The sequence below is a fragment of the Tenrec ecaudatus genome, chromosome 1 (genome assembly GCF_050624435.1).
Source record: "Tenrec ecaudatus isolate mTenEca1 chromosome 1, mTenEca1.hap1, whole genome shotgun sequence".
NCBI lineage: Eukaryota > Metazoa > Chordata > Mammalia > Afrosoricida > Tenrecidae > Tenrec > Tenrec ecaudatus.
In genome coordinates, this window is record NC_134530.1 from 110,717,163 (window position 1) to 110,729,571 (window position 12,409).

At 37.5% G+C, this 12,409-nt stretch overlaps 1 non-coding gene across 1 annotated transcript; it reads right to left on the minus strand.

Annotated features, from left to right (window-relative positions):
* Positions 1–470: 470 nt before the first annotated feature.
* On the minus strand, positions 471–619 carry LOC142438408 (small nucleolar RNA SNORA57). The gene has a single exon (XR_012782785.1). It is a non-coding gene; the product is annotated as a small nucleolar RNA SNORA57 (small nucleolar RNA).
* Positions 620–12,409: the final 11,790 nt, after the last annotated feature.

The window sequence follows — 12,409 nt, forward strand, 5'->3', positions numbered from 1 at the left end:
ATTGTACAACCCTGCCCAATGAATCCATGCGGGATTAGTTGAAGAGCAGAGAGATAAATGGCTCTGCGAGGACGTTCTTGTCTCTTGCTCTTTGAAGCTCATACCAGTGTGTGGCTACCTTAGTTGGATCTCTGCCGCAATTTGCAAGCTACACTAACTGTGGGGCACCTAACCCATGGACCATGTGGCTGTAATTTGAGGTTCCTTCAAGAAAAGCTTCGCCACACTACTGGAGTATACATCTCTTGAGCTGGAGACAGTCGGACCCTGTCATCTGGCTGACTCTTGACCTGCCTTGCTGTTTGCTGCCTGTGGCCAGATAGCCTGAATTGCTCTACAGAGGAGTACTTGGCTGCCCTCAAGACTTGAAGGACTGCCAATGTATAGCTGTCTCGTGGAAGTGGGTTACACTGAACCATTTGTACTGCTCTGTAGATTAATTAACTGTTTATTTCTTTTTTCCCCCTGGTCCTTGTCCTGGCGCTTGAGGATAGAACCAGCGAATGGGCAGCCGCTGGCACCGAAGACATGACGCCGAGGGGACCGGAGTCCACTCCCTCTGGCTCCGTACATAACGGGGACCGGGACTGCATGCCTGGCCCCCGCCAAGAAAAGGAGGGTAACTGTTTATTTCTATCTATCTAAATATATATATATATATATAATCATTTTTGTGCTGGTTTTGTTTCTCTAAAGAACCCTGTCTAACATAACTTGGTTTTTCCCCTTTATAATAGAAACAAATAAAAATATAATCTTTTATTAAATAAAAATAGCTAAATGTGAAACTTGTTTCTTGACACAGTCTCCATCTAGGTCTATAATCCTCAGAAGGTTCCATTTCCATCTCTGTAACCCCACTTGAAGAATCCTGTGCTCTTTGATGAAACCATGTCAAAAAGACAAGTTTGGCCTTTGAAGGAACTGATTGTGTTCCTTTTAAAAGTTCTTTGAACTTTGAAAACAGAAGTCTGAAGGGACAAGATTAGCGCTGTAGTACTGTAGGTTGAATTGTCTTAGGACACCCTTTACTATGTTTAAAGAATGAACAAATACATTTTCATTATGGTAAAAATTCCTTGACAAAAAAATTCTTGGCCTTCTTCTCACCAATATATTTGTTGAAAAAAGCCTGAAATTGTCTTCAAATTTCCCCCAAAGAAACCACTTAAGCACATCTATCAAGAATTCCAACTCAAGCCCATGGCCCTCTAGTCATTCTGAGCCATAGCGACCCTGCGTGCCAGAGAGCTACTGCCCCTCTGGTGTCTGCGCCTGTACACCTTTGTTGGAGTAGAATGCCTCATTTTGCTCCTGCAGAGCAGGGGGCGATTTCAAACTGCCTTCCTTCCTGCCAAACAGGCCGGAGTGTAATCTACTACTCACGAGAATTACCTCTTTGAACAGGGGGGTGAGAGGAAGCAAAGGGAGAGAGAAAGAATTGCAATAACCTTCTCAGCTCAGTGTATGCCCTCAGAAGCATATTGAGGGTACCATTTTGAGGGGACCATTTTATCTAGGCAACAACATGAGAATAAGACAGCTATTCCTCAGAGAAAGTGCCTGCAGCCAACCATGAATGCAGAGGTATGCTTAAACACATTTTATTTGAAATGAAGTTAGGCAGACATGAATTGAATCCTAGTAGCAATAGTTTTTCCCCTTTACCCTCATATATAAATTTCAATTTGTCAAAATGCAATTTCTATTGGTAACTTATTTCACGTATTTTAGATGTGAGTAGATCCTAGAAACTCAGGCAAGTGTCTACCAAAGAGGAGATGTGAGGTCTAGATATGGTTAATGACAACACTTCTTAAAGTTATATAGGTTGTGGTAGATCCATGATTTTAAGAGAAAGACAGCTCTTTTTATGCCCAGGCTATTTTTCTTTCCACTATACCATATAATCTCTTTTCCTCAGTTCAAAATATTTCAAACTTTAGATATTTACTTCTGTGGTTAATGACATTAAATAAAATTTATTTTATACCTTAATATTTTTTTCTCAGAAACTTTAAAAGTGTGCCTTTGACAAAGAAATTTGTTTTTTTTAAAGAAACTTGTTTTGATATTTTATTTGCATAAAAGAGGGATTTTTCATAAAGATTTGCTAATTCTTATTTGGCAAACAGAATTTAAGCCAACTTTTAATGAAGTAAAAAAAAGACCTTATTTTATATTTCACTTAAGATAAGGAAGACATTAATTACAGCTGATATTCCTTGTTTCAACATTACAAAGAATTAAAGGGGGAGGTATCCTCTAACTAGGAAGAGAAATGCTGGCAGTGTTTAGCAACAATACAATCCTTTAAGACTTCTGTCTTAATGCTAAACTTGATAGGAGGGCTAAACATGCAGATAGTTAGAATTGATAACATTTTGTTTAGAAATATCTTTGAAAAGTGAATCCCTTTTCATGTCTATAATTTCTGTGATTGTCTTTCACAAGGCTTTTCTGAAGTGATATTTATTGGATGTAATTAACTGAATTGACTTAATATGGTGACAGAATAAATCATTTAAACAACAACAAAAAGGAGTAACTATTAATTACTTTAATTGAGGAGTTGATTTAAACATGGGCACTAATAGCTCGTAAACTTGGAAGTAAGTCTAATGAAGAGAGTTTTGTAAACAAATTATTTGAAATTAAAGATATCACCCCTTTAGTTAAGATAGGAATCGAAAAGCCATTCTTAAGTGATCTGGGGAATAATGGCCTTAGGATTTAATAAAACTTAAAAATACATTGGCTGCAACATTACCAAGCTTAGAGTAAGTGTTCCTGGAGGAAAAAAATGAATTAACCCACTTTGTTAACAAGTTCTCTTATGAAAATTAAGAGTAGTCCAAAGTTGATAGAGGTTAAATATCTTCCAAATGCCCCATCTTTCCAAACTGCTATTCCACTGACACACACTCCCTTACTTCTTCACACACTCCTTTACTTCACACACTCCCTTACTTCTCAAGGTTCTGCAATTCACTACAGTGACCAAACAAAACTCACAACACAAAGAAAATGTTTTATGTGTGTAGGTATTGGTAAATACCAAATGTAAAATTCTGGGATCCATCTGGAGGATTATCTTCATCATCAAGGATGTGGAAGTTGGTGAGATCCAGTTAGGTGATAAACTACAATTCAAGTTCTAATAACTCCAGGTTTGGCCAAGAAAGGCAAATCAGATGCAGGATTTGAAGGAAACTGTTTACTTCTCCTTGCTGGTAATGAGATCTCACCACCTGCTTCCCAGCTTGTTCATTTTATGCCTAATTGAATGGGCTTCGCAATGAACCTTGTTAACAAGTACACACGGTTGAGTATTATCACTACCTTCCCCTACCTTTGTTTGTCTATAATCACCAGGAAAAGGTTGGTTGGTGGAAGTTACAGAGATTATGACTAGTCATAAATAATTCACTGTACTGCATCACTTATTGTATAGACTTAAATATATTTCCATTTTATCAAGTCAACCCTATTGCTAAAGAGACGTGATAGGTAGGCTTAATGTGCCAAGCTTGCCAATGGGAACATGTGGAATTAGTCAGGTTACAGTTTGACTGGGGAAAAAAAGATAAATGGCTAGGCAAGGCCTGCCCCTTGCTCTCTTGCTCTCTGGTGATTAGACCAGCATGTGACTGCTTTAGCTGGTTCTCTGCCTCAGCTTATGAGCTACACTAACTGTGGAACAGCCAACCCATGGATCCTGTCACTAGAGCTTGGAGTTCCTTTGAGACCGGCTTCCCCACACTGCTGGTATGTGCATCCCTTGAGCTTGAGGCTAGCTGACCCTATCGTCTTACATTACTTGAGTTTGATATTGCACCCAGGCCTGATTAACTAAGCCCCTGAGCTGCTAACTGCTGCTGACCCACCCTGCTGCTTGTTGCCTGTGAGAGACTCTGTCTGAATTGCCTGTGGGAACACTCAGCTGTCTGCTTCCTTGACCTTGGACCCAGCTGCCCTCATGAGTTGAAGAACTTCCAGTATATTAACTGCTCCATGGAACTGAGCTGAACTGGGGCCTCTATAATGCTGTGTGGACTAATTAGCTGTTATATTCCTTCGTGCTGTATAAATCTCTCTATATATAATCATAAATGTCCTGGTTTTGTTTCTCTAGAGAACCCTGCCTAACACAAAGAGATACGATGTTACTGAAATTTCAGTAACACATGAAGATAACTAAAAAATGATACATAATCACATCAACTTCATTAAACAAAAACACAAAAAGTGAAGCTTTTATCTCTAAAAATATGCTCCTTCTATCTATATACATTTCTGCCTTGACGTGGTGTTTTCACTTCTCTTTATGCTCTCCAAATCATTTTGAGTACTTTCGTTAACATCTAATCAAAGAGACAGTTTGAGCAATCTTATGAGACACAACACTGTATTTTTAAATGAACTTTGAGTTGTGGGAACAAAAAAGATCAAACACCACTTTGTATGGTGGTTGCATGGCGGACAGGGTACGTTTTGTCTATGTAAATATTGTAGGAGAGTCCTTACTCTCCTTGAAGAAGAGCAGGTGCATTGTTGTGATGTACAAAAATTCTTCAGCACAATTCCTAGCCTTTTTACCATCAATGTGAATTCGTATTTTCTTAATACTTCCTCATAATAAATACTCATGTTGGTCCTGTGTCCAAAAACAATCACCATAGCTTTCTGAAGTGGCTGCTTGGCTTGAATTTAACTTACCCAAGAAAGTCCCTCCCAAAGCACCTGTTTTTGTTGCACCTGTTTTGAGAAGTCATACTAAGAAGAATAAGACAAATCTGTTGCTGAGAAAACTTGTCTGCAGCCCTCCACTGGCAGCAGACATACAGTTAGACAAGTTTGGTGTGAAATAATCCTGTGCACGTTTGAACTGGAACACTGGCTAACAAGGTTTTGACTTACTCTCATAAGTACATTTCAACTTTCTGAGTCTTCAAATAAATAGTAGGATGAACTTAATCATATAAATGAAGATGAAAAATAACTATGTTAAAATATTAAAAAGCATATTAGAATGATAAAATAAGAAATGTATCTTTCTTTTGACATACTACAAAATTAAAATAAACATTTTTGGCATTAAATAATACCTTTAGTTATCAACACCCAGTGTTTCTAGTCCAAGATCAGACCAAGGTTAAGATTCCAATTGCTATGTTTCTTGGGTTTTTAAAACTTTGTTTAACTTTTGAAGATCTTACATGGGTCTTTAAAGCAATTGCTCTTTTATGCTCTAGAAAAAGTGCAATCAAGTCTCTTGTTCAATTTGAGCTATTGTAGGGACCACAGGAGCTGAGTTAAAGCATCAGCTTCTATTAATCAGTTGTCTAGTAATTACCACACCTTGTCTATTATAACTTGTTCACTCCCACAACTTTCTCTCCATGGACTCAAGTAGTTGGAAGTGATCCTTCTAACAGAAAGAGCCTTGATGTTCTTTCAGGAGAGTTATGCTGAAGTGTAGCTGTCCTAAAAGGGAAGGGTAACACTTTGAAGTCATGACCTGCCTAATTAATGCTGAAATCCAGTAGAAATCCTATTCCTGCTGAAGTACTTATGACATCCACATTAATACTAAATGAGCCCATCAGAATTAATGTCCCTGCAATAAATACCAAAGGAGTTGAGCATAATTAGACTATTATTGTAAAGTGTTACAGTGAAAACTAGAAAGATTGAGATTTAAAATAAAAGAATAGTGATCTCTTTCTTAGTTTAAGCCAGCAGAATTCGTGTTCATTAAATACAATAAAGACATACAAATACACAGAATTCTTTATTCACAATTAAGCCTATTTTGAAATGTAAAGTGAGTCAGTCTAAAAATTGGAATGTTTAAATTTCACTGAAAAAAATGCTAAGAATTTTCTATCTCTGCCTTTATAGCATCCTCATGTTTTGTCACCTGTTGTTGATTTTGCTGGGTGCCACTGAGTTGATTCCAGCTCATAAGTCACAACACACTCATTCTCTCATATACTTTTCCAATTGCTGGAGAAAACTGCTGGGCCTTTTCTCCAACTGTGCTCCCACTGTGTTGAAGCTTCAGCCTTCTCTTCATTAGTCAAGTGCTTAACCATTGTGTCTGCAGGGCTCATCATGGTTGATAGAGTAGAGGGGCAGCAAGACTGAGGGCAATCATAAATGAGATAAATTTATATAATAGTTACAAAACTGACCTAAAACATGCCAAATATCCTGAAGATGGAACAAGAATAAGCAAGTCTTTTTTTTCTGTTATATGTAGGACCACAAAAACACAACTCACCCACCCACTGCCACTGAAAATCAACACAGGAATTCCTAAGAATTTCTTTGACAACAAAAGACAAAATAAGGGGGTATTGCTCAGTGGTAGAGCACTTGACTGCAAAAGACAAAATAAGTTATCGATAGACTTTTAAAAGCATTATAATGATTTCTATTTAATGCTTAAAATATCTTTCGCTTTGCTTATTGTGTTAGTTCGGTTAGTTGTAGAGTAGAGGAACAAATCCAGGGATAATTACATGTGTATAAGAAAGGGCTTTATATACAAGAACAATTGAACATTGAGAAACAGCCAGCCCAGTCCAGACCAAGTCCACAAGTCAGATATTCACCCATATATCTGATACCAATACATTCTTCTTCAGACTCACGCAGCATGTGCAATGAGGCCGAATGCAGGAAGATCACAGGCCAGTGGGTGAAAAGTCTTGTGGATCCAGTGGCAGTGGAAGCACCTCAATGCTGGCAGGGGTTTCCACATGATTCCTCCAACTCCGGGACTCTAGAGTAGTTCCATGTTTCTTTTCAACAGGAAGAGGAAGCAGAGAGTCTGCGTGTATCTGGCCTCCAGGGAGCTTTTTATCTCTGTGGCACCTCCAAATGAGGTCAACAAACTGTGAGCTAATTGACAGGCTAGACTCCACCCCTTCATAAATTGTCACCAGATTATGTCACTACCACACTTATAAAAGAAAGACTCACTTCTGTGTTAAAATGGAATATAATTGACAATGCATTCCCCTTACCTAACTGATATCATCTTCATACATTTCTATCTATACATTTTACTTATTTCTATACAAAGGGGTTTAAAAATGCTTATGGAAATTATTTATTATTATCTCTTTTTTGCTTTGTTTTCTAGCACTATATATTCATAATTCAATGTGCATTTGTATTACATCTTCATTTGGATTAACCGTATGTAGGGGCTCCACAGGCATGTGGTTCTTATTGTTGCTATTAGTTGACCCATTCTCTGCCATCCTCACAATTGCTCTCAAATCTGAACCATCGTTGCAGCAATGAACCAAGCCATCTTCTCGAGGACCTTCCTCTTTCTCCCTGACCTTCTGCTTTACCAAACGTGATGTCCTTCTCCAGGGACTGGTCTGCCCTGACAGCAGGACCAGAGGACTTGACGGAAGCCTCACCAGCTTGCTCCTTAGGCGTCTTCTGGCTGTATTCCTTCTAGGACCGGTCGGTTTGTTCTTTCGGCAGTCCAGGGAACGTGCTATTTTCTCTTTCGTGGGGGATCTGTCCACATTCTTCCCAGCACCATATTTCGACTTCAAATGCATCGATTCTTGTTTATTACCTTTTAACTATGAACATTTTGAAGCCTGCTCACGTACGTACTTATAAGGAATAAAATCCTGTAACATTTATAGAATAGGTGCTTTACACATAAAAATATAGAATTTTATATCTGATATAATTAAATTTTTTGAATCAAAAGAATGGCATTCAACTGGAAAACTGAGAATCCTACTTTAGCAGGTGCTTTTCCAGTCAACAAAAGTTTGAACGTCATTTCTCTATTGCTGATAAGTGCTCAATTAAATAATATGTATTCATAAATTTAGCAAAACCAACCTCTATAATTGCCCTGAGAGAACTAAATGGCAAATGAGTGCCTGGTTACCAACTAGCCTTATTCACTTAACTTTCAGCAAGCAAGGTTTTTTATCTTCATATCAATGGCTGTTCATGAATCTTCCTCTAACCCTTATACGACATTCATCTTTGATATTCCATCTTCTCAGATGATTTGCCCAGCCTCCAGATTGAATAAAAATCATGGAAGGATAAACTCATGATGTAAGTAGTGTCCATATAATTCTGTCCAAATGACAGTGTCTTGGGAAATTGTTTTACATCGGAATAATTAAAGTTTGTGGATCTCCCATTATATCCTAGGTTATCCAAAAACCAAACACATTGCCATCAAGTCATTGTTGAATCATAACAACCCTCTAGGTAGGGTAGAACTGCTTATGTTCGTTTCTGAGACTAACTCTTTACAGGAGTCGAAAGCCCCATCTTTGTCTCATGGAATGGCTAGTGGTTTGAAACCACTGACCCTGCAATTAGCAACCTAGGGCTCTTCTTACATTATCCACAGTGCCTTATCTTCAAATGCACTGACATGACATAGTAAAACACAAGTTAACATCTTCATGGTTCTCTGCTTTCAGCTTCAACCTTTCTGGCCTTAGCAAAGACAGCCTTCCCTCCATATCCAACTAGACCTTCTGGAATCTCGCTATGCATATATGGAGGCAATTATATTCAAAATGTCTTCAGCAAAATTTTACTTGCATGAGATATTAATGATATTGTTCCATTCCTGCATTCTAATGGGTCACCTTTCTTTGACACAGGCACAAATGTGATCTTTTTCCAGTCAGTTGGCCAAGGAGCTGTTTTCCAAATTTCTTGTTTTAGATAAGCAAGAATGTGCAATATTGCATTCCTCTGTTGAAATATCTAAAGTGATAGCAATATTGTGTTCCATCTCAATATTCTGCCCAATTCTTTCACATTTTTAACTCAAATTGCTATGTTCAAGAAAAAGTTTCAAAGTCTCTTATCACACCCCTATTTTTGTCTCTCGCTTTTCTTTTCAGTGACCGTTTGCTTTCTTTATATGTTATGTCCATGATTTATTCCTACGATCACTCTGGTCTTTGGAATCGGTGTCCAGTGTATCAAATATATTATTGAGAGTCTCTAAATTCAGGTGAGGTATATATATTCAAGGTATCCTTTTCTCCATTAACTCGCTCCTCAGAAATAATCCATCTGATTTCTGTATCTCACATCCTGTGAGAGTCATATTTCCAGTCTCTCTTTATAACATTGGAAAAAGGCATTTGCAATGAATGTCACTTCCTTCAAAATTCTTGTATGTGCTCTCTAGTGTAGTTTCTTTTCTTTTCTTAAATCATTTTATTGGGGGCTCTTACACATCTTATCACAATCCATCCATCCATGTGTCACGCACACTTGTACATCTGCTGCTGCCATCGTCATTTTCAAAACATTTTCTCTACTCTCGTGTAGTTCCTATCACCAATGTTTATCTTCCTTATTTCCAACTTTCGCATTCCAATAATGTGTAAGTATCTATGGATTTTGATAGTATGTTGAACAATTTCAATATTTTGAAAGTGCTTTTTAAAAATCTTCTAGATCGTCATTTTTGTTTTCAGTGATTTGTCTATAACTGAAAAATTGATGTATTAAGTTATCTTTTCAGAAGGCATGCAGATATTATCTTATTACTTACAATGTTCTTCTTGAGGATAGAGCTTGAAATGTTTCTTAGTGACAAAATGTGACACCATTCCTTTTAGATTCTTGTTTCAGGAATAATAAAATATATGAATCAAAATGGCCAACACCATTGTGTTTTCACTCACTAATGCCTAGGATACCAATTTTTGTATTTCATTTCAATATTATAACTTCTAATTTTTCTAGATTTGCATTTTATAGATTCCACATCCTAACATTAGTGGATGTTTACACCTGTTTCTTCTCATTCACAGACATACTATACACAAAAATAGAGGAGGTTAGCTGTACTCCATTCACTACTAGGAGTAGGCAGTTCTTTCTCTGCAATATTTTTGTGTTCCTTCCAACCTGAGAGGCTCATCACACAGTGATCTGTGACATTCATAAACTTTCGATAAACCTATTATTTTAAATGTAGATCACCATTTTTTTCCTACTATTATTCTAGTAGCTGATGAAACTATTCCACCATGGATGAATTAATGGTATTTGAAATAGCTATGGCATTATTTCCAGCATTAAGAAACACACAAGTCATCACAATAAAAGAAACTGACAGACACGAGTTGGTTGTGCTACATAAATGGCTCAGGTTTAAATAATTAGTGGCTTTTCTTCCTTAGCAAACTTTCCCTTGACGACAGTTTAACAATTCTAGTTAATGTATTATTTTTGGTATTTATGGCCCAATCATTCTATATGATTAACTGTTTTTAAAGTCCAGCCACACTCTATGCCTGAATAATTCATTACCACCACAATATCTAGATATTAAATCAGATATCATTCTTTAATTATCAAAATAGTGTAAACTCTCTAATTCTTTTTCATTGAATCAGCATGCTTTCCAATCAACACTTAAAACATCAAAGTCATGAGCAAATCTTCCTCCTTTCTCCCTGCTTTCTTTTGTTTTTTTTTCCAAAGGAAACTCAACTTTCTCAAACTGAACTTTCTGAAATATAACTATTATGAAATCATTTTTCTCACAAACAACTTACTCTTCACTTATTTTGCTACCAAAATCTTCATCTTCAATTCTCTTCAGGAGAACATTGTGAATTTACAATCTCTATTCTACGAAACCAGAAAAACAAACTCCTTGCAGTCATGTTATTTCCACTTAGGCTTACATTCTTATGTGAGTATGTCGCTCAGCTCTTTCCCAAGAGCTTCTTGTGGGTTTGAACAGCTTATTTTGTACTTAACAGGCCAACTATTACCCGACAGCACTTCCATGGGTCTTTTAATCTGATCAAAATGGTTAAATCCTTATTCCTCTCAACAGTTACTTCCTTCTGCCCATTCTTAACTAAACTCTGATTAAAATAGGTAATCAGCATTCTTCACATAAGCTTTTTCCTTCTACCTGGTCTTAACTAGGATACCTGGCTAAGAGTATAAGAGTATTACATCTAGAGAAAATGCCAGATTTTTAATCTGTATACAATAGTGCTTCAATGTCCCTCCCTCCTCGCTTCCCTCATGAACATCTTTAAATTCAACTACTAACTTAGTTAGCTGTGTTATCATAATAAAATATCAAATAGAAAGTGGACATTTTTCTCGCAATACAGGAGACTAGAACTTTGAACTCAGGTATTACTCTATGCTGAGATCTTTTCTTACTTGTTTCAGCTTTTAGTAATCTACACAGTAGCACAACAATTAAGTGTTTACCTGTTGTGAGAGTTAAATTTATTATGCCAACGAGGCCAATAGGAACACGTGAGTGGAGTTTGATCAGGTTGCAGCTTGACTGCAGGGAGACTAAGATAAATGAAGATGACCAATCCCATATTTCTCTTGCTCCCTGGTGATCGGACCAGCGAGCTGCTGCTTTAGCTAATTCTTTGCAACAACTGGTGTGCTACACTACCTGTGGGCCAACCTAACTCATGGAACTTATTTCTAGAGCTTGAGACTCCTTCGAGACCTGCTTTGCCATGCCGCTATTCTGTATGTCACTTGAGCTTGAGACTGGTGGATTCTGTCGCTGTGCATCACTTAAGTTTGAGATCACAACAGGCCTGCTTTGCTAACCCGCTGTGCTAATGACTATTCATGACTATTCGTGACCCACCCTGCTGTCTGCTGCCTGTGGACAGACTCTATCTGTGTTGCCTGAGGGAAGACTCTGCTGTCTGCTTCCTTGACCTTGGACCCAGCAGCCATGTAAGTTGAAAAACTTGCGGTATATTAATTGTTCCATGAAAGTGATTAGAACTGAAATTATATACTGCTGTGTGGACTAATAGCTTGTACATTCTGTACACACACACAAACACACACACACACACACACACACACACGGCCTCTAGAGAACCCTGCCTAACACACGTGCTAATCAAAAGGTAGATTATTTAAATTACAAAGATTAACATATTGGAATAACTCTCTATTCTCTAGTATTACTAGAGAACAAAGCAATTATCCCAAACCTGAACTATAGGGTAACTAGATCATCCAGCAAAGATTGCAGCAGTACCATGACAGGCGGCTTGCAGAAGGTCAGGTTGGATTGGGAAGAGGATGTGAAACAATGGAGATCATTGTTAATGTCAGAAGGATCTTACCGCAAAGCAGAGAATACCAGAATGTGTTTATTTGTGTTTTATTGAATATGCCAAGCCATTTGGCAGTGTGGATAATAATAAATTATAGATAATTGTGTGAGACTGGATTAGCTAGAGAAACCAATGCAGGGACATTCATATAGATATATGAAAGAGCTTTATATGGAAGAGTAATTACATGTTAAGAAAACATCCCAGGCCAGTCCAGATCAAGTCCTTAAGTGCAGAAAAAGTCCATATTA